General features: G+C 34.7%; 1 protein-coding gene across 12 annotated transcripts in view; it reads left to right on the forward strand.

Moving 5' to 3' along the window:
• TENM3 (teneurin transmembrane protein 3) overlaps window positions 1–27,690 on the forward strand; it is a 1,337,386-nt gene that overhangs the window by 453,601 nt on the left and 856,095 nt on the right. For all 12 annotated transcript variants that reach the window (XM_084518183.1, XM_084518194.1, XM_084518190.1 and 9 more), the window contains exon 5: window positions 12,002–12,041. The gene's annotated coding sequence lies outside the window, so the exon portion shown is untranslated. The remainder of the gene's footprint in view (window positions 1–12,001; window positions 12,042–27,690) is intronic.

Raw genomic sequence — 27,690 nt, forward strand, 5'->3', positions numbered from 1 at the left:
CAGGGAAATAAAAGTGATAAAAGATGGGAAGGGAAAGGAAATATTACTTGAAATAAAACACACACCAAAACATATTCTAGTATCAATACAAATTAAACTACTGCAACCGTGTGTAAGGTTCTCCCATCCTACGTAGCATTAGTTCTGACTTTTCACTGGGGTACAAAGATGATTTTAAGCACCAGAAAGAAATATCTTAATCATTAATCGATTATTTTCAATATAATTATTATTTTTTCTTATTATTAATAAAATATGTCTGGAATACTGATAAAACTGGAGTTACAGTGCTTTTCGTGCATTTTTGTCCCATAATTTCCAACTTCATTTTTTTTGGTCTAATAAATACATTCTTTGAAAATGACATCTGTTTAAAACTACAGAAAATTTGAAGTATGTGCACAAAATGCCATCGCAAGGAATTCTGCCAGGTACTTTTCCTATACTGAATAAATGTTAAGCTGAAAGATTAGCTGCAGTAATTAATTATTTATGATAAATATGCATATTGTTTGAAGCAGAACTAGCTTTTAAACTACACACAATGTCCCCGTATTAATTCCCTCATGCAATTTATTTTAGTCAGGATATGCTGCTGAGGTACAAGATGAGCCATTTAAGGAAGTATTTGGTATTGTCTCTGTACTGATAATGTGATTTCCAGGCACCTGTACTTTAAAAAAGTCATCTCCATTGCTAAAAAGGGAAGTTTGTACCCATGGACAGTCTCTCTTTGGGCTTCTCCTTTTTTAATCTCTCACAGAATGCCACGCTTCAAAAATGTGCATAACAATGAAGATAACTAATCTTAAAAAAAAAAATACATAATATGAAGTATTACCTAACCTCTACTATCAAATCATACAAATAAAATCCATGTGAAGAAAAATGTTCCCTAAATTGTACTCTAAGATTTCTGTACATTAAGACTCATTTACAAATAAACAATACATAAAATCCTAATACAATGTATTTTTCCGTAAAGAATACAATTGATTAAATCTTCACGAGTAGGATCAGCTATCTAGAATTACAACTTTTCCTACTGCAGGCTATTCCTGTTGCTAGTGGTTATTGCTACTGCCAAAGACCCAGCTGCAAACTAATGTGAAACTGTTACAGGTAGCCTACCACAGAAATTTGATTAAAAAAAGGGGGGGGGGAAGCATGAATTTAACAAGCTAATCTTTGCTATAGTAATTTCAGCAGTGGGTATGGTACCAACTTCTGTCAGCTAGGCAACCTATGTGTAGCAAACAGGCACAATTTTGTGTGTGAGAACTAGGACACAAATTGTAGCCTTTGGTTTCAACACATTTCTTTTCTCAGTGAGCTATTTCCTTGTAGGGACTGTTGGTCCCTTGCCTTTACTGAATACAAGCCAACACAGGGTAACACTGTAATAAAGCAAGTTGGAATATTCTATTACAAAACGTTTATTTTCCACATTTAGTTGTCACTTTTCACCAGTTACAGAAATTCATTCTGTAGTTTCTTTCTGCGCTAATTCAGTTTTACCATTTCTATTGTGCTTTGTGAGGCTGTCTTCCATTTTCTTTTCTTTACCAAGTGAGAGAAAAAAAATCGTAGGTGCTGAGACAGGCTTCTCTGAACACTGTTTCTTCATTTTGATCCTAACTAGATCTTCCATTTTGGGCTGTTCATCTGGTTTTTAAGCTTGTGGCGAGTATCTTCAAGTTCTGACTTGAGGATATTGATGCAGAATTCAGAGGAAAATATTACCATAATATTTGGATATAAAATGTACATGCATACTATATGTTTACAATCATCACTAGGATTTTTTTCAAGGCTTTAAATGTTACTTTTTTTAGCAGATGGATTGGGGAAATTCTAAAAATAAAATAAAAAAGCCCCCAGTAGGTGTTTTATTACAGCAAGCAAATATGTGCACTCTCACAGTTAGAAGAATACAGCCTATGGGCAATTGTTTAATTATTCACACGAGAGACTCATTCAGTCATTGTTTCTATGTAGTTGGGGTGCTCCCTAACTCCCATCATTTCCCATTCATGCATTCTGAGGCAGGGGTAGTTTCCCTCTTCTCATACAGTCCTCATTATTGTCATCCCTGCTTGATCATTTTGTATTCTTATTACAGCATCACAATGTATTCTGCAGAGGCCATACTGACAGCCATAAATTACCACCATGATATTTGTTTTATTTATTAAGTAGTGATTCATAGAGAGCATTGTAGATCTGTACATTAGCATGCACCAACTTCCTGGGTGCTAGAGAATAAGATGTTGCTTGTGACCAACAAAGCATGAAGTAATTTAGTATTTGGTCGTTGAGACCTTTCTTTGTTTAAAATAAATTTGTAGTGACTGTGACTGGAGACAGACTCTAAAGGTGGCAGCTGCTGGTAAAATGTTATCAAAGGAACACATGCACATCTCATAGTTCCTGTTGCCTATGGTTGTCTCCAGAAGCACAGAGAAAAAACTCTTTCAAACTGCATGACCTGTACTCACTCGCGGTTTGTGGAAGGTGCGTCTAGCTGGAGGTACTAACCATAAATATGCGATTAGAGTTAATTTAGAAACAGTAAATTTTGATGAAAAGAACAAAATACTTAACTCTGAAATTAGTTTTCGAGGTGAATTCACAGAAGTGAATCAGGCTGATTTCATTCAATGCAAAAGCTATTAAAATAATCAGCTCATGTGGCAAAGGGGAAGACAAGGCTCACTTAAGCCTGCATCTCCTTTCCTTTCCTGCAAGTACCTTAATCATAGCACTTTCAAACATCTTCTTTGTTGACATAGCTCCACTTTGTACTCAATATATATACAATATATTGTGTATGTACTATTACAGTGGTATAGCAATTAGAACTTGGTTTCCCATGTAAATTGCTTCAATAAATAGGGAATAGAATTATTTTTACTGTCTCTGGCTTATTGAGTATGTGAATATTTATTGAAAGTATTAAAAAGTTTCATCAAGAGAGACAGAAAAATACCTACCAGTAATCTCCCCAAGAGATTGGGGAGTTCTGGGGACGATAGAGGTGAAATAATTTTCAGGCTTATCAGTAGCTTTCTCCTTGTTTCTGTGAGTGGCAGCTGTGTTAAGTTTTCCAGTGAAAACTTAAGTGAAAAAAAATGAGGAAAAATATGTTTGATTTTCTTTAAGTTGTTCACTGATGAAATTAGTGGAAACTCCTTTGCACCATTCAATAGTCTGGTTTCCTCTGCCAGTTGATACTGGCTTCCTGCGTTGTTTGCAGGGAATATTCCTCTACACTGTGAGAAACATAGAATAATGTATTAAGCAGGCCAAGTTATGGTAACAGGGCAAGAGAAGGTGTTTTGTATAGTGACACAGCACCATAAAACAGTGTCACAGCCTGTTAAAGAAGATTGATTATGGGTTCCCTCCCAAAAGCAGAGGTCATTATCAGACCATTTTCACACTAGAGTATTCTCATCCCACCACATCATTTAACATAGTTCAGGCCAGTTACATTGGTGGCAAACTACATAAAGCTGTTTCTTCTTTTTTACAGCTCTTTAGGCCAAGGTGAGATCAGAGGTATGGGAGTGGTTTACTTTCCTGTGGACCCTTATTGTTTTTCTTTTGAGCTACAGATGGAACTTGGTGTAGCCCTTTGAAAATCCAAAAAGAAAACACAAGTATATTCTTGACCAACATGCAAGAGGCAGAGAAAACTCCAAGAAAGAAAAAGATAATAGAGCAAACAAGGTTTTTATTTGTCAAGATAGGTATTATACTTTTTTCTTCTATGTATGCACAGTAACTGGAAAGCTGACTTCTGAGAGCTCATGGGTCATATACCTCAAGTAATAGCTGCAGATAAGTCACAAATCTAGCAAGATCTTTCTCTTTGATAGAAAGACCCATTTTCCCTAAAAATAAAAATTTTATAAGTATGAGTAATTACTGAGGAGCAATGAAAAGCACTGTTAAAATCCTAGGGGAGAAAAAAAGTCAGTAAAGATGATTAATGGTTATCAGCTATAAAATAAGTGTTTTTAAGCTCTGTCAACTTTGCTTTTCTAATGAGGACTTAACTGCTTCTAAAGTAAAGCCTTTATCCAAGCTGTATTTTGTATTTCATTTAATCAATGCTTTGTATAGACACAGTTACCATCATCATAACCTTTCAGTTCTTGTGTTTTGGCATCTTGCAGTTTTTATATGCAAGTTTCAGGCTCAAGGGAAGAAAATTCAGCTGAAATGTCCAAGTGCAATTTAATGTGTGATGCAGAGCCATAGAACTCCTCTCAGACTTGCTTATTGTTGCAAAGAGAGCCTTTGTAATTACTGGGGGATTATGGCAGAATATGAAAGACCTTGAAAGTGGCTTTCTTGCAGATCAGGCATGTGTTCTGCTCAAACTCCAAAACAATCAGCTAGAGTAGTGAAGCAGAAGTATATGAAAATGTGAAGAGTTCACTGAAAAGGTCCTTATAGAAGCTCCTAATTAAAGAAATAAAAATTGAGTTTAAAGAATGTGAAAGTTTCTCTCGTCAGAATGGAAAAAAGGCCTTATGAGGACTGGAAATGAGATGACAACACAAATACAGTGGATTCATCCTCTTTTTTTTTTTTTTTTCTCTATCTGCAAAATAAATAAGGAAAATTGAGCTTAATGGTACATAAATAAAAATAATTAAATGGAAACTAGTTGTAGTGGTACATTACCTGAATTAATATACAAGATTAAAAGACCAATAACCCAGAAACAATTTAGTTACTTTTCTGTTCTTATGTAAATTAGTGAACAATTTTGGACAAGAACAGGGTGTAGTATAGCATCAAGCTACTTATCATATTAGCTTTGACTTAATTATTTTTTCTCTAATTATTTTTTAGTTATTAAGAATCACTCTCTTAATTCTGACCCAATTTCTGCAAAAAAGCTGCACTTCTTAATATCAACACTTAATTTTGTACTTTATCCTTTTCTTTTTCAGAGCTAAAAAAAAAAAAAAACAACAAAAGCAATATAGCATTTTGTTGTGTTATGTAGTGGAAATAGTCTACATCAGACATGTAAATGTGGTTATATAAATAGTTTTATTCCCAATTATTTCATGTGTCCAATCCTGATCATAGAGGATTGAGTGGTAACCTTTCTTCTTTATACTGGAAGTTGCATTGGCACTCGAGTTTTCTATTAATGCTTTCTTCCCAGTGATGCTGAAATTAAAGTGAGTTAAGGTAAATTACCAACTGAGCAGGTTAAGAATATCATACAGCAGTTCTGGAGATATTACATCTGTATATTAAACTAACACAATTCTGAAACTGAAAGATCTATATATTTACATTTTAAATTGTAACTGCTGCATAGCCATAGAACTGTTTTATAAAAGTAGTTAGGGAATCCTGATTCTTTTTCAAGTTTGCTCGACAACATTAGCATCTTTTCATTTTATGTGTATTTATGAATAACACCATAAGATTTTTTTTCCTACATTTTAATCCATAGCATACTTAAAAAGTAGTTAAATGCTCTTTGGCCATATTTTTCTTTTGTGAAATATTTGTTATATAATTGAAAGGCAAAATTCTACAAATGTGCCAAGTTATTGTTTATATGAAAGCAGCTTTATACTGTGTGTCTATCAATACTCAGTTGCCTGTTACAATAACCAATAAAACCTAAAAAAAAAAAAAAAAAGTTCCACAGATTTTGATAGTGACACTTGCTACACCTCTTAGTCACGAGGAAGGACTTTCCCCTAGTACCTATTCTTTTTCATTGAATATCCTATGAACATCTTTGAGAAAGAAACACCATACATTTTATGAATAGAGACTTGATTTACACCATTTATCAATGTCTTCGTTTTCCATTTCAGATCTTAATTTGTCACATCAAAGCAGAATTATATTAAGCAGGCAGTCAACTGGCTCTTTTTATTAACTGACTATTTTTATTGGAGTCAGTTAAAAATTAGCAATTACCCACACAAACTTCCTTCTCTCCTGCTCAGACTGAGAAGTTTTAATTGAAAAGTGCTTGAGCTTTCTAAAGTAAAAATGTTCTTTTGTATTCAGATGGGGTGGGAAGGAATGGGACACTGGAAACTTAGGAATTATGAATTCCTATAAGAAGCACAACTTATCCAAATGGGCATCTTCATTGGTAAAAAAGCTAGACTGGAAAAAAATAAATAAAATAATAATTTTCCCTCGTTCCTAAGAGGCAAATGGAAAAAAAAAATGTTATTTTTTCATGCACAGCTATTAAAAAATAAAAAGGAAAAATAAATGCTATGTGAATGCAGCAGCCTGTTCTAATGTTCTTGTTCAGGAGTACGTAGTGACTTGTATGTGTTATATACATATGCACACAAGCAAGGATTAATATTGTAAAATATTGGCCTAAGACTGAATATTTTTGAATATGTAACTTTTATATAACCATCAAGTTAAGTTATTGATGCAATTGTAAAAAGCTGAAAATGTTCCTTTAACCAAAGCCATGTCATATTTCTAGCTTAACATTGCAGCTTTACCAGCCTTTTGCTGTTGAAACCCACTTTCTGTTTGAAAGATTTACATCCAGTTAACTTGTCATTGATATCCCTGGAGCTTCTGAATGCACGAAGCTCAGAAGTCAGAAAAACACGAAGGTTTTAGGAGTGAAATAGTGACAGTGAAAGAAAAATAAGATTTAAATACCATAAGTGAATTATGCCTTGTTCAAATTTAAACAACAACAACAACAATCTGTATCTAATCTTCAGGAAAGCAAATGAATTCTCAAGTCAGAGCTGAAGGCTAGTAGTCAGGAATTCAGGTATACTTTTCTGTTATTTGATGTAGTGATTTATTTCCTCATAAAACAGACTCATATGTGCTTCAGGCAGTATATAATAAATTAAATACAAAATACTGCATTCAAATAGGAGGCTTACAACCACGATATCATAGAAATTCAAAGCTCGTATTGCCAGATGAACTATACTGATTTCTCTGTGTCCAGATGCTATCTCAAAAAAGAAAGACTATGACCATTTCTTTCTCATATGCTAAAAAGTATGATGAATATACTCTGCACTATCGGAAATCTTAACTTAATATGCTTTCCAGTATAGTATCATCCTCTCCCTCTGCTAGTTCTGAGAATGTCATTTGTAATACAGTTCTTAAATGGCAGTCAGTCCTAGCTCCACGTGGGTTATTAGTGTTTATTACATACATATATTAAGAGAAATATCCAACTCAAGAGCCAAAAAACAAACAAACAAACAAAACAAAACAAGACAAAAAAAACACCAGTGGGGAGGGAAGGAGATTTATCCATGATGCAAAAATCTTTAATTCAAATCTTTAATCTAATCTGAGCCTGCATGGTGGATAATGTTTTTACATCAAATATCTGGATACATGTCTGGTGAATAAAGGGATGACTAAAATTAAAAAAAAAAAAATAATAAATAAAAGAGGAAAAAAGGAAAAAAAAAGTAAATATATATATTTTTTCAAAACGTAGATTGAATTTGGAATGACTTTTATTTTCCTTTTTGGAAAAGGAAATAGAATCACAAAACTTCAGGGAGGAGACAACAACTGTTTCTCTTTTTCATCTTCTTCCCCTTTCCACCCACTCACCTCTGCCCCCACAAAGCTGCAGAACTCACCGTATGTTTTTAATGCAGTGACTCCTATATATAGGAGACTAGGTTTCAACTCCTTTCCCCTGACTGAGATTTAAACCCTTATTTCCCACCTTCTAGGGGAATCACCCAGGCACTGGATATTCTGCATTTGTATGCTCTCACCTGAGCTATTTGAACTGCTACTTTGACCTAGCTGTGTACCTCCCAAGTGAATGCTTTATCTGCCAGACCAAAGAGTCATTCTTGCTCTTTGACTCAGTATTTAAATAATCCATGCAGAACAGCTTTTCCATGGGGATCAAGAGAAGCCAATTACAGATTTCTTACTGGTTTAAGAACTCTTCTGGGAAAGTGAAAATGTGGGTTCAAGAACACACGAACAAAGAGGGACTTGAACCTGATTGTCCCACATTGTATATCAGATGAGGCCCTAACCACGGAGCTATTGAATAAATGAAGAGAGGGGGGATTCCTTTTACTTCCATGAATGATTTACAAAGAGTGTGTAAACCTAATCTTTCATTTCCAGTTCTTTGGTTTTGTGTTTAAATGGCTTCTGCAGAGTTCCCTGTGTCTCTGACAAGTGTATGTATTGCTTGTTGGACAAAAATACTGTTTTTAAGAACGGTGATAATTCTTCTCCACATTTTTTTCCCCTAAATATTTCCAGATTATTTCTTAGTTAGTCCATAATGAAATCTAAGCATGTTTTTTATTTGGCAAAATATTAGTTAAGTTGGAAAGGGATGGTTTAGGGGGGAAAAAATTATCTTTCAGTACCTGTTTTGTTAAAGCATTTAACTGAAAAAAAAAATAAAAAAAAAAAAATCATACACCAAGTTCTGCTGTATATGCTTCTGTATTCCCTAACATTTCATACTTCAAGGACCTGTACTGAACTAACATGCTGTCATTAAGAGGGTTTAGTAGAAGCTGCTATCTACATGAGTGTGCTAATTTAAGCTCAGACACAAAGATCAATACAAACAAGGAAAAAAAAAAAAGGTGCTGCCTGTTTATTAATCCTGAGACATCTTTCTTTGCAGTGTACATTGCTACAGAATATGAGAGAAAGTCCCAAAAAGTATAGCTATATTTTTAATGGGGGGGAAAAATGAGCCAGCAAAATCTTTTAGGCAAAGGTCATGTATTGATCACTTGCAAGAAAATCTTTCAGGAGCAGTCTGCAGTTACAGAAATAGTTGTTCAATATTGCAAATGTGTCCAAAGTCACAAGGAAAATCTGCTAGTACCAGTTATGAAACCCAGACTTTCTGAGGCTTAATTCAGTGAATGATTACCCTCCTTTAGGGGGGTGGTGAAGGAATAAGAATGGTGAAGTGTGCCATCTTTGGAAACTTTCAGCTAACTCTGCTAAAAAGAAGGCTTTTTTTTTTTTTTTTTTTTTTTTCTTTTTTCTTGATTTCCCAAGCTTTTTCTTTACAGCAGTGAATGAATGGTCAAGAACATAGACACTTCCGTCTTCAAGAGCAAACAAGAAAGATCAAGACATAATCCAAAGAACAAAGCCAAACCTACTAAAGCTCCATGACTGTGTTTCTTTTCCCTTTAAGAAGTTTCCCTCAGAAAATGAAGAAAATCTTTCCTTTTCTGATTATACTTACTCACAAAGATCCACTACACTTTTCATGAGGGAAGGAAACTTAGTAGCCTAGATCTGCTGTGGAAGGTGGTTATGCCACAGTAGGTATTTTAGGCATCTCTGATGCCCTACATGTAAACCAGATTTTCCTGAAATATATAATAGAGCTGTTGCATTTCTGATGCTCTTTTATTAAATGATAACAGGGACCATTAGTCTCATGAGTTGCTCTTATGCATTCCAGTTCTCCCAAAATAATGCAGTAATTTTTTTTCTGAAAGACCTTATAACCAGAAACCCTAAAGAAATCAACATTCTTGCTGGAGGAGTCTGTTGTATTTGCCAATTATTAATTTGTTGTTTGTTGACTTTTTTGCCAGAGGATATATAGTATGTTGGATTTTTATAGGTCACTGTCCTATTGAAACTATTGTCCATAAAACATTCTGAATTCTATTTTTAACTAAATGCATTCTCTATAATCCTGGACTTTCTCATTCCATAAAGCTACAACTATTTTCTGGTCTGATTAGTACATTTCAGCAAATGCTTTATTTTCAAAACTGAAAATGTCTTCTGAACTGCACTGGTGAAAACAATTATAAAATGCAAGCAATCTTTATTTCTTTCTTCCCACCTCTATCCCCTTTGATTTAATGAGCATTTAAGCACAGTGTTAATAAAATTAGTAATCGCAATTCTCGTACATGTTCTTTATGTAGTTATCTAAGAATCTTCTCAGTATGTATTTCACAAAATTAAAAAGGCATATATAACAACCTACAAACTAAACCTTTAGAGTGATTATCCATTCCCATAAAGCAAAAGCAATATGAAGTGCAGCTGGACAACTTCTGCACTGAAAGTGTTGTGGAAGCATCTGACCCATCTGTGAAATCGGCAGGGCAAGCAAGTAGGGCATCATTGGGTTTTTGTAGTGCCCGTTCAGCCCAGTAAGGGAGCTAACTGGTAGCAGCAGCTGGATGCAAAGAGATAAGAGAAATACAACAGAACAGGTGCTGGAGGGATCAAAAAGTGAATTTTGGCAGTGATTTTTTTAAGAAAGTTTCTTTCAGGATATCCTTGTTCAGTTCAGTTGTTCAGTTGTCTCAACATGTCTCTTTCAGGATTTTCCACAGTTAACTCTCTTCTGGCATACTGTACATATGCTGTGCTAAATCCATCTCCTCTGACACACTCCAGGCTTGAGCTATTGTAACTTGGTTAAGAATCTTCTTCACTCACACTTGCCATTTGAAACTGCTTTCTTATTTCACCTACTGTCAGACTAGACCAAAACTGATACTCAGGAAACTCCAAAACCAAGAAAAAATAAGATATAAAACTGTGAAATATTATATATATATAAAGCATGCTTTTTCACATTGAGCCTATATTAACCCACATTGAGCATATATTAAATTGTAATCCTCTATGTCCATTGGTAAGAAAGTTTTAGAAAATGTGTAGTTTGGCTTAGTTAACATTAGATAGGTGCTTCTAGCTTCAAGCTTGTGCTGAAACTTTATGTATTTTTCTGATTTCCTTTCTGTTATTTAGTAGATATAATTAATCTCTAATTAAATGAATGATGCTGTGCAAAATTGTTCTCCAATCCTCTAAATATTTACTAATTGGAATAGTAAACCTCAGTGATTGACTTTTTAGTTTTCAGATATGTACCACTCAACTATGTCAATACATATTTTGGATCAAACTATACTTAGATTGTACAGGAGGTCCCTTCATTCAGAGAAAAAAGAAAAATAAAAGTCTGGTTTTGTATTCCTGCTGAAACAGAAAATTGATTAGGTCTCAATGCAGTAAATATGACAAGTGCAACTTTTAATCAAATATTTCTCACTAGATCTTTCCATTTGGCTTATGCAAAGCAGACAAAAGATTTGTTCTTTGTAGAACTGATATGCTGCCAGTAAAATCAAGGTGTTTTCTCTTTTGTACTTTCACTTTATTCTTTATTTTTTCACAAAAAAAAAAAAAAAAGGTAAAATCAACAATCACCTGAAGCACAGCTACCTATAGCAGGACTTAATCTTTCTATTAATTATTCCCTGCCTGGGTGTCACACCAAGGCCACTTAAGTCACTTCAGCTCCAGAGATGTTTAGAAACACTTCTGAGTACTTTAATGGTTCATCAAGACCTAACCCTTTGAACATTGCTTTAAGGCATTTTGGCTGTGCTCTGAGTCACTGAAGCAAAATTGGAGCATCTGGATGCAGTGTCAAAATAGCCCATGCAGCCTCAGTGCAGCACCCAAGTGGATAATGTCAACACGGAATAAAAACACCGCATTAGTGATTGCCGGAAGGCTACAGTTCATCTTCCTCTGAAATACAATGCAAAAAAGTACAAGAAAAGTTAAAGGGTGATAGGATTTTTCTTCGTATCTTCTGTTAAGTGAACAAAGACTCAAGCTATTTTTGATGGTTTGTTAAGTGTTTGGCAGCTTTTTCAGTCCTCATTTGCCCTACTAATCCACCATTTGCTCTTCCATTGACAAAGTAATGAATGATTTTTTCAGTTTATGCCATGTAAGATAACAGAATGCAAAGGAATGTATCCAGTTGATGACATTACCCATGCATCAGAGTAGTGGAAGAAAAAATATGCCAATATTTTATTAGCCTAATAGTAATGTAACATCTAATTATACTCTGTAGAGTTGTATGTAAAATTTCCTTATTTCTGTGAGCTTTGTGAAATCATATTTCTTTGTTGTTTTTTTTTTTTTTTTTTTTTTGCTCTTACAGATGGCAGCAAAATTACATTCCTTTGATTGAAAAGTGCATTGTAAGTAACTCTTTTTATTCCTCCTCTCAAATTAGGTTTCACATTTTATTTTATTTTCCCGAAATTGCTAAAATTTCATTTCTTTGCTGTTTCTATAGACAAAACTGGGTTCCAGTACTACTTCCTTGAAAACTGATGCACAATTGCTCTGTAAGAGCCCATGTGACATCTGGCATGTGGCTACAGATAGAATCCCCGGGAAAAATTTCTTTTGCCATAGGCAAGAATAGCTTATGTGAGGCTTAGGCCAACAGGTCAAGAAATATAAATGCAGAAACATGCTAAACATACCACCTGGCATCAGGCTCTGCCTGGACATTCTGTATTCTATTGGATGATCTGTAGAGCCCACAACAGAATGAATACTGGAGAGCAGAACTGGGGCAGAGCAGCACATAGTCTAATTCCTGATTACCCATTTTTCTGCATATGCATCTAGGACTTCCTATGTATATACAGTGCCTGGAGCTAAATCCAAGCAGAAGCATAGGACTGACTTGAAGCTTCGCTATCTTTATGCATTTCAGATAGTACAGATGTGTTTTGTGTGTGTGTATATATATATATGCTTATAAAACAACATACAGTAAAATAATTAGTTGTTCAATGATACTAAAAAACTGCTAAACACACTGTTTTATTATTCACACTACTATTATACATGCAACGCCAAAATAAATTCAGGCTGGAACATGTCAAGTAAATGGGTGACACTTTTTCTAACTTGTCTAACTGCCATTAATTTAGTTAGTATTCATTGTAATTACACTGATCATAATGAATTCATTTAGTATTAATGTGAACATTATACATCTTTTTAGGAACTCCATTATAATTCAGCAATAATTAATGTACATATTAAATAAGTGTTACTACTCAACACTATTATAAAGCCATGTTGTTTCATTTGAAAAGCTTTAGAGCAGGTTGTGTTTGATCTGATTGGTATTCTGATTGTTGCCAAGAGGTATTTTGCAATGGCAAAGGGCAATGCACATTGGGAGACTCTTGTTAACTTTTCACAGAGATTCCATGTTTGCACTTGTCTCCTGATCCACGTATAATTTAGCATGTGAAGCAAGATTCTGCATGGCCATGATAGTGCAAAAGGTATCTAACAATCCTCAAAAACAAAAAAAAAAAACCAAAAAAAAAAAACCCTGACTCTTCATACCTTATCCAATAAAGGAGGTGTCTGTTTGTAAGTGAAGTACTTCAACACCTACATTTTATGATCATTCTTCCCTTATACCCTCCAAGAGGAACCCAAAACTGAGAAACAAGTATTTCCCATATGTCACTCATCAAGAAAACCTAGATGCCTGGACAGCATCCATGCCTGGGTCAGGGAGCTGCACAAAAATAATGAGTAGTAAACATGTAGCACAATAACTGCCAAGAGTCATCTGGCTATGCATCCTGTCTCTGGGCAGTGACAAGTGTATTTCTAGAAAACAAGAAGAGTAAGAATTACATGATATTACTACAGACACTCTCTCAGACTCCAACAGTTTTAGCTGAAGAATTTCCATCAGATCAAGGTTGTTTATAAGAGATAGGATTTTGTTGGTTTTCTCTTCCACAAATCTATTCCCATAAACCTGTGTAAACTTCACAGGTGTCCTTTGACAGTAAGTTGAACAGGTCTGCTTCACTCTTCAATGTGTGCATAAAGAACTAATCTTTATTTTTAATACAGTTTTGTCTAGCTTCACATGAATCTGCATTGTATTAGATTGTTTTGAACTGGAAGAACAGTAAGCAGTCAATGTCTATCCATTCCCTCTATACCACCACTGATTTGGGAGCATCAACTATATCCCTCCTAGGAGATCTTGTCAAGAGAAGTATACTACTCTGCTACTTGTAAGCTAGATGGTGGGTTTCAAAGTGTGACAGGTTCTTAAGGTTTATATCATTTCAGAATGATTTCTCCTGCATTTCTTCTCAGTTTCTTACTGACTACTGATGTTGAACTCTTATGGAACTATTGGCTCATTTCTGCATGGTACTTAAAAACTCCAAGCAAGTGTTGTAGGCAATGTATGAACATATGTGTTTTTTTTTTTTTTTTTTTTTTTTTTTTTTTTTTTTTTTCTTCCACCTTGGGTATCACTTTACATTTATTTACATGGCATTTAATCTGCTATTGTATTGCCTTGTCACTCAGTCTTGCAAGTTGTTTCTGGAATTCTTACTGTCTGTCTCTGTCCTTGCTTCCCCAACAACTCCATGAGAAGAAACATATCTCTCCAACTTTCATTCCCTTTCCCAGGCATTTATGAATGTTGAACCAGCACTTGAATGTTGATCCAACACTGGACTTTGCAAAAGTCCTGTGGCAATGTTTCTTGTTTGCAGGAACTGGACAATTATTCCTACTCTCTAGCCTTAGAGCTATCTCTTCCACATGCCTTCATTTGTACCCCCTTATTGTTGATTTTTAATAGCCTTTGTTGAGAAACTTTAGCAAACACCTTTTGCCAATCCAAGGTAAACTCCAAATGAGTAACTCCAGCCAACCAAATCACTTGCATTCATATGTCTGTTCAACAAAATGAAGTATTTCTGTAGGTCTCCAAAGTAGAAATTGCCTTTACAAAAGCCATCTTTACTCTTGCTAAGTACATTATATTTATTCAAGATCCACTCTTGAGATCTTTATAGTTTATACTGACTTGCTTAATATGCACATCAATCTCAAAGACTGTGGTTTTTTACATCTTGGATTGAACTTCTTATTTATATGTATTTGCACTGCATTTTACATCCTCTTGCTCACCGTACCTTTGCAATTCTAGGTGAGGAGAATGCACCACCACAAGTCAATAAGCTGTTCCACCTGTGAATTGTCTAACAACTCTTCAGTGAACACTATCGTATTCTAATGATTTGTTACTATTCCTTTTCTCCTTCAAGGGGATATTCCCACAGAGAGTTATTAGGATACATTATTACACAGCAAGCAATCTTTACCTGCAGTTTTACAAAATACGTCAATGTAATGCTAATTAATACAAAGTCCACTAATCTATGAACTTCTGACTTCTCTTCTGTTGATATATTTGACCTTGGGCAAATCACTTAACCTCTGTGTTTCTTTATTGTTTCCTTTCTTAAAATGGGAAGAATGGAATTAGTGTTCTCTTTAAAACTGCTGAGCTTTATAGATTATATGTATGCTAGGTATTCTTAGTTAATTTTCACACTGAATTGAATTAAGTTTTGGAATAGAATAGTGGATAAAATAGAATACCTTTTAACAGTTATGAAATTGTTATTAATATGAGAGATAGAGTGGGAAACTAATTGGAACTGCCCTAAATTTAGAAGCAGTTCTTGGTTACTTCAGGAAAAATAAAAGAGAAAAGATTATATATATATATATATATATTTTTGTACAGTAGATGCTAAATTTCCCTACTTTCTTTTTTAAATGTACTTTTTATGATTAATGCATTTGTAAGGCATTTGTTCTGCTCCTTAGTCTTTATTGTGTTTTTAAGTTGCATAAATGTATACACAGAAATTCAAGATTAATTTCATCTATATCATATATATTAATTACTGAGAAATAATGGAAAGAAATTCCAGGGTGGCGATATGGTAGATTAAAGTAGACCGGTTTGCTCACTGGAAGTATTGCTTCTTATTGAGCTAAGCATTTGCCACTTGTGAAATGTTAATGAATTTTTTGTCCTCTTCTTTCATGAAAATCTTCTCTGTCTTGTTAGCGTTGAAGTGTCCTTCTCCCTTTCTCAGGCAAAATTCATCCATCCAGTCACTAGCTTCCTGCTTCTATGTAGATGAGACCAAAGCATTAAACTAAGAACGTGCACTTTTCTTCAGCCTTACTTAGGGCTCTTTGGAAGGCTACTACCAATTATTTCTTACAGCCTAGTGATACTTAGGTGAGCACAGTCTTGTCCACCTTGATATTGCTACGTACTATGCCAATAGAAATCTTTTTCCTTTTTTCCCTTTTCCTTTTCCTTTTTCTTTTTTTTTTTTTTTTTTTTTTTTCTGTCTTTTTTTAATGGTTATTAGTTACTTGTACTGATTTATGATCCTGTTTGCAGAGATACTGAGCTACTGAACTCCAACAGCTTTGGTGGAAATGAAAGCAAGGTGGTGATTCAAAATACTTGCAGAAGCAACACCAATAGTTACTAATGCACACAGATGGTTAATGTTGTCTGTTTTGTTGTGTGTTTTTTTTTTTTTTTTTTTTTTTGATGATATATTTCCTTTTTTTTTTAAACAACAAAAAGTAAAACTATGATCACTATTTTGCCCTTTGTTGTGAAGTATTAATTCTATGTTTCTAACTGTCTACAGAGCTGGCAAAAATGTTTAAAAAGTTCAATGGCAAATTCAATGAAATGGCATTTCAATTCAGTCTGAAAAAAAATTTCAGTCTTTAGGAACAATGTTATTATTTGTGTTTGGCATGTACTTTGGGGACATACTAAATGAGATTTTTAATGTCTGCTTATTTGGCAATACCAGTCAAAGAACAGATTAGTCTCACTTTTACCCTCCTGGTTTGGACAAGTTTGGATAGACAGTAGGTTATTCCTCCTCTGTTTTTAATATATTTTTTTTTAATATTTGCCATGCAATTTCCCATTTCTTCTTTGTCTTTCCCTTTTTCCATTTCCCTTTTCTCTTCTTTCTTTATTCCACATTCCACGTTATATATTGCCCTGTTTCCAGACATCATCATTTTTGGATCTTAGTCCATATACACTTGTCGTATTGGTGGTTTTTTTCTTCCAGCTTCTTTATGATTTTTTAAGGCCTTCAGTCATGTTCCCCTTTCAGTTAATATTTCAGTTAGATCAGTCTCTCAGTAGTATAGCTTGTTCTTGTTCTTGAACAGGAAAGAAAGCTGGAGAAATGACCATGGAGGAGTACTCATGAAGAGTTTTCTTACTGAAGTATATGAAATCAGCTATGAATCCAAATAAACACTGTCTTTAAACTATGGTTTGCTTAAATCAACTGAATTCAAAGGTATTTTTTTTTTTTTTTGATGATATATTTCCTTTTTTTTTCAATTCAAAGGTATTTGAATTCAGAGATACTACATATTCTGGCTTGCATCCCAGCAAGAGGGATCAGATCACAAGTTGCACATTGTGTACCTGGTGCTCAAGGACTTGAGGGTTCTGTCCCATCCCTTTCACTTAAGCTTTGCTTTTCAAGGTTAGCATTTAGATCTATCTAAGTAGAGGAATTAAGAAATAAGTGCCTGAAGACATGTGGTCTAACAGATACATAATACACCGTATTGTTGCCCAGAGTCACTTTTTATAGTGTTGTAGAAGTTCTCAGAAAAACAGTATTTATAATGGAAACCTTTAACAGTCTTTTACCATAGTTGCTAGCAGGCACTGATATAATGCTAATATGACAGCTAAGATTTTAGTGAGAGACACTTTTATTTCCCTGATAAGAGAAGTGTTATACATACTGAAAACCAGACGGATTTTTCTGGCCAGTGTCTCCTCATGTTTGTGCCAGTAGGGATTTGCTGACTACTCAAATTATCTTTCACAGGTTAGCACATGTCTATCTTATACAGAAATGTTTATCTTTCTTTCCTGACATTTCTCTAAATGGTCGTGTTTTTTTTTTTTTTTTTAAAAAAAAGGAAAGCAGACGTTGTTGTTGTTATTAAGTGGCTACCTAATGTTCACCCCAGAAAACTGCTAGACTTTTATTTTATAATGCAAGACATCAATTCAGGATTAGCTTGCCTTCTAGCAAATCAAATTTTGTTTCTTACAAAATACATTCATAATTTGCAATAGTCCCTTCTCTGGAAAAAAAAAAAAAAAAAGTCTAGATAGCATTTATAAGGTTAGAAAAATATGCTGATGCATTAAAATAAGCTCCATTGTATTTTAACTTTGATTCTGGATGAAACTTTCTTTATTTTTGATCTGTCATAGCAAGAGTCATTTCTACATCTGTATAAACTAGAAGTCATATTTCATAATTTCCTTTGGTCTCTCAGAAAATGTTAATATACCACACAAGATTGATATAATAGTGTATCCTTATCCATATTTTCAAATCTCTATGCCACCTTAATCTTTTTCACTTGGTATGTAATTTCACGTTCTTGAAATATTTAAATTCATTTTATACCTTTGTCAAATTTTTTAGCATTGTTGTAGGAATTTCACGTCATGATAATTGTACTTTAGGGAAAGTCTCAGATGTAGAATCTGGGCAGAGGACAGACAGTACATCTGATGCCCTTGAGAAGAAGCAGTGTGGATTTCCTTCTTGATCTGTGTGCTAGTAAAGTGATGTGTTTGGCCCAAAGCAGAAATTACTTAGAGTAAACTACCTAGGGTAATTTCTGGTCTGTGGAGCAAAGTTTTCAGGTCTTCTCTGTTTTTCACACTAAACTTTAATTCCTTAATTCAATAAGATGAACATCTGAAACTCATTTTATTATATGCTGGTACTTCCAGCAATTATATTAACATGTTCCTACCAAAAATGATCAGTTAATTCTGGTATTTAGATGTTAAAGAGTATTCAGTTAGAGGCCAACAGAAATGTATGCAACATTATAGTTAAATATCCCTAGATACTTGCAGACAGAGCAATGCATTATTATTAATTACAATTAATTTATCAATGAAAGTCTCTTAAGAGAGAGTATGTACAGTTGTATAGTGTATTCAGCATTGTAGTAATAACAGACTATTGCCCTCTATTGCCTTCTAAGCCAGATTTCAGAGGATAGGAAGAAAAAGGATTAAATTTCATGACCATCACTGAAAATATTTTATTCTGATAGGCAGCAATGAAGCAGATAGATTTAACAGATGAGGGAACTTTTATTCAGCCACTAAAGTCTGAGATTATTAAAGCAATAACTGAACACGGAATAAAAGTAAAACTCCTTGTCTTGTAAATTTGAGGGCTTTTTTTCGTTATTAATTTTTTTTTTTTTTTTTTTTTTTTTTTACATACAGTTACATTAAAACTAGTGCAAAATGTGTAGGTTATTTTTCTATGTAGAAAAAGCTGGTTGGTTTGTTTGTTTTCTGGTGGGGGAGGATTCTAGATTCTGTTCATACATCTACTGCTGTTTAATGGAGATAAAAAAGACAAATGCAGTCTGAAGCTTGCTTCTTACAAAGTCAAATACATATATAATAGACTTCTGGTTTAAGTTGCTTTAGCCACAGGTAACAATTTACCTGCTTCATCTTAATGAGTAAAGCTACTAGTGATGAAATAATATGTAGGATGTTCTTTTTTATATACAAATATAAAATACATATATACAAATATATGTATATATATCAATATATATCAACATACACATATATATATTGATATGTATATATCAATATATATCAATATACAAAATGCTTTCTTAATCTGTTTTCCCTCATGTTCTTGAACATAAATTGCTATACCAGAAGTTGCTGTAGTACAATCCACACCCAAAGATATTTTTTTTTAAATGCCAGAAAATTTGCTATTGTTTCTAAAAGTTAACCTGATTCACCTGTGCAATAGCAAAAAGTTTGGTGCAATTTTTGTTTTGACTGAGATATAATAATGTGCAATGCTGAGAAGCTGAGAGTACGCCTTTATGGAGAGTTAGTTTTAAAGTTTTATTCAGCCTGTTCCCATTCACCTGCAAGGGATTATTTAAACATGATTAACTCAGTGCATACCCATCCGTGTTTGTTTGTTTTTGTGTTTGTTTTTTTTTTTCTAATGCCTAATTCGTTGTGAATAAACCTTGACTTTAATATACAGTTTTAAAGTTAACTCAAGTGACCCATGACTAAAAAAAAAAAAAAGGCAAATAATCTATATTATTATTATATTGCTCTTACTGCAGATGATTAAACACTGTTAGAAATGAGTGCCAGTCCCCTTACATTTGACAATTTACATGCATGAACCAGGCAGGTAAAAGGGAAAATTTCAATATATCTAATAACCTCTTGCATGTTTGAGTTTAAACAGAAACACTGTACAAAGATGATGATCTTTTTACATAACTTGCATTACATGTAAATTTGCTTTAGCAACTGTGTTAACAAATTTGCAGGACAAATGCTAGAACAATTACTAGGTCCATCTAATTCCATACATAGACTCATGTGGTTATATACTGTTATCTACAAAATAACTCCCGGCCTATCACTGACCTGAAAGTCTAATGCTCAGCAAGTTTCATTTGACCTTAGTTTTGATTTCCACATCTTTATCTCCTGTCCTTTCTTTGTCTTCATCTTTAGCAGTAAAGGTCATCTACAACAAATTGTTCCAGAGGCCAGTAGCAAATTAATTTTGTGAAGCATTGTCAGCACCTGTGCAAATCTCTGGCAGTACAAAACCTTGCAGGGATCCTTACAGTTCATCATTTCTGATCTAGATATCATAATCTGAAGTTCTGCAAAACACATTTCCTAGTTGGTATATCTTTCCAGTCAGCTGTATTGTCTGACTACAGGAAGCACCACTGATTTTGACATGTGATCAATTTATTTTAAACTTCTATTCAAAGCGAAACTTTGCATAAATGTAGACACTTGTATTTTGATCTCAAGCAGTTCCCAACTCAGGTGACAGTAACAAAACTTTTCAAGCATTGGGTCGTTACTGTAATTGCTCAGTGTTGTTGTATCAGCACAGCACACATCACTTTTCAGATGCAAACAGGGAGGAAACCCACTATCCAGAGTCACTTTCAGCAGACTCTTAGACATAAAGTGAAAATACAATTTGCAAGATCTGATGGGACAGGGAAAGACTATAAATATATTCAGTTACTTTGACAGAGCTGCTCAGTCTTCAAGTAAACAATTTCTTAAATAGCAATAACCTATATTCAACTCTGGGGTTAGAGGTAACCTATATTCATATTCAGGCTTTTTGCCTGTAATCCCTTCTCCTGAAAACCACTTTTAAAACTTACAAGGACCAAGCCAAGCTCTGCTAACAGTGTGTTTCTCTACAGCACTCTATAATGGCTTTCTGTCCAAATGCATTTGCTTTTCACTAGATTTGAAAGTGACCGAGTAGAAATTTTATCATTTTCTTCTACCAGTGCCTGAAGAAGAGCAATATGCCTATAGGGCATTACAGGACTGTTTCTCAGTGAGAAGCCATATTGGTGAGATTGTTAGCTCTACTGTGCCACAATATGATTGTGTGTCACCAGTGAATTAATTGCAAATGCAGCCCTGATCTGAAGAGTGCAGCTCACGCTACTACATGCAGCTGTGGTAAATACTGTGCTACTTAAAGAAAATTAAATGTATGCAAGTAGGAATTTCAAAAGCAACTGCTAGGAAAAAGGAGTAAAATCACAGATCCATTAAAATAAACAGGGAAAAACTCCTTCTGATTTCATCCCAGAGAGTCAACTGATGCTGGACAGCACTGGTTTACACTGTCTCAGGATACATTTTTTTATAGTTCATTGTTGTTGTTGCTGCTATTTTTAGAACAGGTGAAGCTTTAATATCTTCCTATTTTTAACACCTCTTAGCATTGTTACTTAAATATTCTGAAAAGTAGGTAGTATATTTTCTCCATTTATTTGCAAATAAATTAACAATCAATCCGAGTTTTGTTTTTCCCAGTTTTTCCCTTACTAACAAATCATATGTAACATTACAGAATGATAAAAGTAGCATTTAATACCAATATTTAGCTTTGCCAGTATTAAGAGTTGTGGTAAAACTAAGGCTATTTCCATACCAGTAGTTTCTATGCAGAATTACAGATTTTCAGATAAAATGCATCAGACTGAGCTCTTCCTTGATAGAGATATAGTTGTAGTGAAGTCTGCAGCAGGGTTTCAAAAATTAAGGGAAGACTGACCAAAGAATTACCGTCATTAAAAAAAAAAAAAAAAAAAATTGCAATATAGATATGTCTGTTGACACCTGCAGGTACATATGTATGCGTGCATGAAGAGCAGTGCTCATCTGAAAGCATGTAGAACTCTGTCAGGTTTGATCTTCTACAAAATCTCCAGCATCGTCTGATGCTTTGCGCAGCAATTATTTATTCCCATCCCCAAACTCCCAAACAGCCTGGTCCAGTCCACCTCTATATGAGCTCTGCCTCCAGGCCTATTTATGCCTTGCTAATGCTCCAGTCCCTTTTTATGCCTTGCTAATGTCGGACTACCCCACCTAAGCTTTCATTCTGCTCACTCTAACCTCCCCCACACTTATGCCACTGCCAGGGTATTCCACCTTTTATTTTGTGTTTCTTGTCCCCTCCGTGCACTAACATGAACAAACAGACCCCTCAGCTGTCATGTGGAATCATTTCAGTTGGGAGGAGTAGGGACAAAGCCGTGCCTGCTTCCTGCGCTCACTAAGAAGGTGGCAGCTGGATAGCTGGGCAGATGTGCTGAAATTCACCAGATTGCTTTAGCTTCCTCTGCAACACGCTACAGTCTTCTATATTTTTTAATGCATATTAGAAATAGTATCTGTGTGGGAGAGTTTTCCTCTACTTACGAGAATCAAGAGGTCAGCTGTGAGGAGAGAAGAATTTTTCAGTATAAATAAACAAATGCCAAAAAAAATCTATTTAATTTCAATTTTACTTGAAATATTTGCTACCTGTTTTAGCCAGTCTTAATCAATCTATGGGTACAAAACATCTTTAATTATTTTTTCTTATTTCCCATTGCATCTTCTGATTTAAATCTATCCAGAAATAACCTTTATGTTTTCAGTACCCATGAATTCTTAAAACGTATCGTCAACAATATCAGATACATATTGTGTTGGTGTAAAAAGGCTCAGTGTGTAATAAACATCACAACTCTTTCACGGGAACCACAGGAAAAGAAGAGGGCTGACTGCTACTGTACTTTATAATTTCCAAGCAGGATATAAACTCTAGTCCTGCAGAGTTGTTAAATCTCACTTATCTTGGTTATTATAGGGTATTAGAATAGTAGATGGCACTACATTCAGATATCCCCTGCAGGAAAATTCTCTTATTTCCACTAAAAAGTAAATACTTTGAAATCATAGATAAAAAGTTCTTATTAGGATATTACATTTTTAATTTTTTTTTTTTTTATAATATCCTCATGTAGTATACTTCTTATTTTGCTAAGAATTTTCATTCATATACAGTTGCTACTGATATTTTGTGTCTGTTGTCACAGGTGATATTCCTGTTTTTTACCACTCATAAAAACCACCAAACACACACAGAAGTCAATAGAGAATACAGAAAACGTCTGAATCTGTAACTTATCTTTGCCTCTTTTTACCTCAGAGTAAATTTAACATTGCATACTAAATTTCACTCTAGACCTCTGCCCTTTAGCGTAATATAACTGAGAATTATCCAAGTGGGAGAAAACAAAGAATAATCCTTAATGTAAATGGGAATCTTCAGAAATGAACTAATAGCATTGTAATTAAACAACAACAACAACAAAAACAAAACACAGCTATAACTCGAAAATTGTGGTAACCAGAACATATAGTTATCTTAAAGTTGTCAGTCAGGGCTGCTTCAATATATCTGCTTTTGTGTGTGTGTGTGTGTGTGTGTTTAAAATATTGTGTACAGAAATGTTTGAGCCTGCAGAGTTTACTTGTTTCTCAGAAGAAAGGCTCTGCAGGAGAGAGTTTCTGTCCTGTGGAGCTTATAGACTCTGCAGGATCTTTTGCTCAGTGACCTTAGTTTATCCACAATTCATTTATGTGACTGAATCTTATGTCTCCCAGATAAACGAGTTTCAGATCATTAAGGTTGTACTGTCCTTGTTAGTAAGAATATATTATTGGCCAGAGGAATGCCATAATGTCTTTTTCCCAAAACACAAGGAAATAATAATTATGGAATTTGTTTTCAGGTTTGTTTACAACTTGCTTATGAGCTGCTTTTTGTCCTGTCTCAAGAATAAAAATACATTATGGAGGAGGTCTCCCATCTCTGGAAACAATTTTATTTTATTTTTTAATTATTATTCTCTTTGATCTTAAAGAATTTGCAGGCTTTTATGCAACCCAGGGTAAAATTTGATGTCAACTAAAGCTTACTAAGAAAATAATAAAAGATACCAGCAATATCTATATCCGTGTGCAATCGTAATGATATAGAAATAAAGACCACATATAAAAGAGGAGATGTCTTCTATCTAGTGTACTGTATGACTGAAGTGTAAAGATACCAGTCTGAAAAATATTAAAAAAATAAATAGAAAGCTTCATGGCTTTGTGGCATTTAAAAATAAAATTAAAAAGTAAAAATAAAAAATAAAAAAAGATTTCCTTTTTAACATCTTTGGCACATAATACAAAGACAGACTTAATATTTAAAATTCATGTTCACTCATTTTAATTACAAACATTGTTTAGTAAATTCTGAAAAGGAAATCATTCTATTGAAACATTCATTGTGTCAAAGATACATTAAGGAATCATCTTTAAAAGGTGATCAATAAGTTAATCTTGTAGAATATTATACTGTGGTAATTTCTGAAAATACTGTTTCTATAGAGTGAGATTTCTGATAAGTGTTCGTAGTGTAGCACACAGCCTGTATATTCTTTATAGTTCTGCAATTAGTAGTGTGTATCCATTAATATGTAACAGAATTTGTTTTACATCAGTAATATCCTGTGCAGAGAACATAAATCAGGCTTTGCTTGATTACTCAACATCACATGTGGATTTGAATTCTGTAGTTGTCATTGTCGTGATATTAGAATTAAAACTGAGATACTGATTTAGTCCTTATTGTATTCTCAACTTTGCTTAATTTTCAGTATAGTGAGCAGCAAAGACAGAGATCTGCTTAAATAATCTAAGAGGTTTTTAAATTCACCCATTCTTGTAAAAAAAGTTGGGGGAAAAACAATCATATGATGTTTGTGATGATCTCATGAAGGCAACACAGATATTCTCTGGGAGTATCTCATTAATACTGACTCATAACATTTTATGCATATTCTATTCTCCCAAGTCCAGAAGATTGTGTTCAGTGTGGGTATTCAAATTTAGTTCTTCAAATACATGTTTAAATTTAGAATTACATGCATGAGAATTAATTTTGTGTACATAAATAACCATTTGCTTCTATCTGTAATGGTCATGCATATCTAACACAGCTGGTTTGCCCCAAAATGCAAGCTTTTGAGAAATACAACATTCTGAGATAAAGAAAAGCAAATGACTCTAAGAGAGAAATCTATAAACTAAGACTTCATTTCATGCTCCTAGTCTATTTAGATCTCAGGTTTCACTGTGTATTTGACTGCTCCAGAAAAGCAAATTTTCAGAGGTACGATTGATTACCCTTGACTGAATGATCACTCCATTTTTCATCCACAAACATTTCTTTCTTGACTTGTCCTATTTCATGTCACTCAATCTTCGTTTTGAACAGTACTATATAATAGCAATTAGGGCATACGTGCTGCTACTGTATTTTCTAAACTTCTTGTGTATTCACTATGAAAATTCTAATTTCTGGCTTTTCCTCACCTTTTCTTTTCTTTTTTCCCTCCATTGCTTGTAATGTAGTGTTGCAAATACAATTTAATGTCAATCAGCTTTTGTTATTGTATTGTTTCACTTCTTCTCTTTCAAGAAAAAAACCTGACACTGAATTTAGAGTTGCCAGGAATTGTTCCTCGGTGGTTTGGTGATACAAAACAAGAGCAGGGGGAGGGAAACAACAGAGTAAGATTTGATAATAGGAGAATAATAGAGTCAGAAAGTGGATTGTCTCTTCATTTTCTGAGCTCATATTTTTTTCTTATCTTTGTCCAAGATTAACATTTTAATGTGTTTTATGTTAGTGCTGTTGCCCAGCAGATGCTTTTCTCTTTCTATTTCCAACTGCTATTTTCAGCTTCAAAAAGGTGAACTCCAGTCAAGTGCCAGTTTTTGGTATGCACATGTTAGTTCAGCAGACATGAAATACTTCGAGGCAGCACATCACTTTTCCACACGTGTGTGCCAAAATGTGCTAAGTTTCAAAGGGCAGCCTGGCCGGCTGTCTGTCAGCTTACAGGAGCGCATGGCTCAGCCACAGCAATCAGACACCTGGCTGCTTACAACAGCACGACAGGGACTGCCCTGCAGACCCAGGACTGTCTCTCTACAATTACCTGGAAGAAAATGTGGGAGCTTGGGGTCAGCCTCTTCTTGCAGATAACTAGTGATAGACTAGAGGGAACGGCCTCAAGTTGCACCAGAGGAGACATTTCTTCTCAGAAAGAGTAGTCAGGCATCGGAATGGGTTGCCCAGGGTGGTGATGGTATATGTCCCTGTTTTGTTTTTGTTTGTTTGTTTGTTTTTTAAGGAAAGGTTGGACCTGGTGCTTAGGGACATAGTTTAGTGGGTGACATTGGGGATGGTTGGACCAGATGATCTCAGAGGTATTTTCCCAACTTTAACGATTTTATGATTACGCTTTAAAGTAAAATATCTGGTTTGTGGTTTACTATGCCTCCTGCTAAAACCTTTCAAGTCTGGAGTTAGTGAAAAGCTGTTAGGGACTCTTGAGGTCCATGATCACCTGCTCCCCCTCAGCCGCAATTATCGCCTCAGCAGCCATTATCCCCTCAGCACTGGGGGCCCTGCCAGGTGCCTCCAGCACCACCATTACAGGTGCAGGTAGCGAATGCTCGTGCCTGATTGGCTGAAACCCTCGCAGCAAGTGGCTGTGCATAAGCAGTCAGCCCGTGCTTCTGGAAGGTTCTCCAGGCAGTGCCGTTATCTGGTGAGTGGGGCAGGGGAGGGCTGTGTGAGGGAGCGAAGGGTAGCTGGGCTTGTCATGTGCCAGGCCACACCACCACCGTCTGCCCCGTGTTCTGCACACAGTCCTGCAACTCTTCCTGCAACTCTTCCTGCAGGTTGGTTTGGTTATGGTATTCCAAGTCTCAGTATGCATCCAATATGCTTCATCCCTGCAGGCAGGACAAGAGAAAGTTCTAGTACTTACCACAAACTCCACCTTTTTCCTTTGAGAGACAAATGTTTGGGGTTAAAATTATACATATTTTCAAAGAGCTGTAATTAAAAGAAAACTTTATTTTTTCCTGGTGTTTCAATAACTTACATTTCATGATATGTTGAGTCAGCTACTTGGCTCTTCCCGCTGGTTGTGCTTAATCAGCAACATTGGCAAGCCTGTGGGCCTTGCTAAAGTTTATAGCAGTACATAGCTATTTGAGTGGCTTTTAATGTAGATTTAATCAAATTATTACGTGGTGAAGATTGTTGAAAACATTTCTGGGGTATAAATCTGAAAGCGGTTGTTTTGTTTTTCGAAAAATAAAAGATGCAGCAAAAGTTCTTCTCTGCCATTCCTTTTGTGGCAGTTTCTCTCCAGTTGATTTTTCGTGTGAACCTACAAAGACATAGGTTATTTAAAAGTTGAAAAAGGAAGGCTTACTTAGTTAAGTTTGAAGAGAAATAGCAAATTACAATGTTATATATGTTAAAAGAGTGGATAATGTCAATTATGAATAAATGTGGATTTTATTTACGTGTGTATACGAGTAAATTAAATAATGATGATTGTGAATAATGATGATTTTATTGTGTGTGTAAGGTACATCCTGCATTATGTGCAATGTAATAGTCAAATATTCTGTAATTGTTT

The sequence above is a fragment of the Aythya ferina genome (genome assembly GCF_964211825.1).
Source record: "Aythya ferina genome assembly, chromosome: 4".
In the NCBI taxonomy this organism is placed as follows: Eukaryota; Metazoa; Chordata; class Aves; order Anseriformes; family Anatidae; genus Aythya; species Aythya ferina.